The following is a 2,141-nucleotide window of genomic DNA, read 5'->3' as shown; positions in this document are numbered from 1 at the left end:
AAGGCAGCCGGTGCAACGCATACCAGCTTTTCGCTTCGGAGCCGAGCGATAACATCGTTCTGCTCCTACCAAACTGCTTCGTATGTGACGAGTCTAGCGCGCTCTCGGGAGCTTTTTGTGTTGGCGGACGGCGCTTCAGCGGTGGTCGTTCCTGTGTCGAGTGGGTTGCATCAAACCTGGCAGTGAGCAAAAGAGCAAGAGGCCCCCGGACGGGTGGCCCACAGTGGGAGGAAGCTGCTCTTTGGGAGATGGTGAAGCCACCTCTCCCTACCCCGGAGGAGGGCCATGTGGAGAATCTGGAAAATCTCGACGAGAGAGTGGTTTTCTCTGTCCCTGGGTCCCAGGAGGGCATGGAGAGTCGCGGACAGACCAGCACCGGACCACACTCATCCTCCTCCGTCGCCAGCAGGCAGCAGCGGGCGGTTCGAGAGCGTCAACAAAGGCCCTACTCACGCACCCTCTGCCAAACTGTGGAACCAGGTAAGCATTGCACCGCACACTCAGACCCCTCTTCGGTCCGCTCACAAGCCGCCCGAGTTGGGTCCCTGCGTTCCACCTCGCTGCCCCACTGCGGGTACAGCGGTGGTTCCACTGGTCCCGCTTGCATGGTGTCTGGGTGCCTGGCTAGCGCTACCCAACCCGTCTCATTGGCTTCTGTGGACCATCAGCCTCGGCTTTGCGATTCAGTTCGCCCAGCATCCCCCCAAGTTCAGTGGCATCCGATTCACGACAGTGAAGGCGGCCGATGCTCCTGTCTTGCGTGCGGAGATCGCAGTCCTACTGGCGAAGGATGCGATAGAGCCAGTCCCTCCAGCCGATTTGAATACAGGTTTTTACATCCCTTACTTCATTGTACCCAAGAAAGGCGGTGGGTTACGACCAATCTTGGATCTGCGTGCCTTGAACCGGGCCCTTCGCCGGTTACCGTTCAAGATGTTGAAGCAGAAACGCATCTTTGGGTCCATCCAGCCCCGAGATTGGTTTGCAGCGATCGACCTGAAGGATGCGTACTTTCATGTGTCGATCCTTCCGCACCACAGACATTTCTGCAGTTCGCGTTCGAAGGATGAGCATATCAGTACGAGGTTCTGCCCTCCGGGCTGTCCCTGTCGCCCCGTGTCTTCACATAAGTTGCGGAGGCAGCCCTTGTTCCCCTGAGAGAAGGGCGTTCGCATTCCCAACTACTTCAACGACTGACTCATACTAGCTCAGTCTCAGCATCAGCTGTGTGCACACAGGGACTTGGTGCTCACGCACAGTGGCAGTTACGCCGCTGGGGCTGCTTCATATGAGACCGCTCCAGCACTGGCTTCATGGCCGAGTCCCGAGGTGGACGTGGCAGTGCAACACTCACCGGGTCCAAGTTACACCGGCTTGTCGCCAAACCTTCACCCTGTGGTCGGGAGGAGTGCCCCTAGAACAGGTCTCCAGGCATGCTGTGGTTTACACGGATGCCTCCATCATCGGCTGGGGGGGCACATACAACGGGCACGCAGTGTCAGGGGTGTAGACGGGCCCCCAACTGCACTGGCATGTCAATACTGGTCCGAACGGACAACACAGCGACCGTTGCGTACATCAACCGACAGGGTGGTCTGCGCTCCCGTCGCATGTCACAACTCGCCCGCCACCTCCTCCTTTGGGGTCGGAAGGTTCTGAGGTCACTTCGTCCCATTCACATTCCGTGTCTGCTCAACCGTACGGCCGACGAGCTGTCACGAGCTACGCTCCGGGGAGAATGGAGACTCCATCCCCAGATGGTCCAGCTGATTTGGAGACGTTTCGGAGCCGCTCAGGTAGACCTGTTCGCCTCTCCAGAAACCTCTCACTGCCAGAAGGCTGTCTCCCTCCACCCTTAAAGTCTATGTCACTGCGACTCCCCGGCCCTCCTCTATACCCTCTTGGGACCTGTCTCTGGTGCTTTAAACATTACAGCAGGGCCCATTTGAGCCTTTGCAGTCAGTCGAGCTAAAGTTTCTTTCAATGACAACTCTGCTCCTGCTTGCACTGGCCTCCATCAAGAAGGTAGTGGACCTGCACGCATTTTCGGTCCGCGATTCGTGCATAGAGTTTGGGCCGGCTGACTCCCAGGTAATCCTGAGGCCCCGGCCCGGCTATGTGCCCAAGGTTCCCACTACTCC

At 58.3% G+C, this 2,141-nt stretch overlaps 1 protein-coding gene across 1 annotated transcript in view; it reads left to right on the top strand.

Annotated features, from left to right (window-relative positions):
* The window catches only part of LOC107672912 (heat-stable enterotoxin receptor-like), a 38,747-nt gene that overhangs the window by 15,367 nt on the left and 21,239 nt on the right, over window positions 1-2,141 (top strand). The window lies entirely within an intron of this gene.

Source organism: Sinocyclocheilus anshuiensis, unplaced genomic scaffold, assembly GCF_001515605.1.
Source record: "Sinocyclocheilus anshuiensis isolate Anshui unplaced genomic scaffold, SAMN03320099.WGS_v1.1 scaffold464, whole genome shotgun sequence".
Lineage (NCBI taxonomy): Eukaryota > Metazoa > Chordata > Actinopteri > Cypriniformes > Cyprinidae > Sinocyclocheilus > Sinocyclocheilus anshuiensis.
Note: the sequence above shows the minus strand (reverse complement) of the source record. Positions and strands in the feature narration are given on the sequence as shown.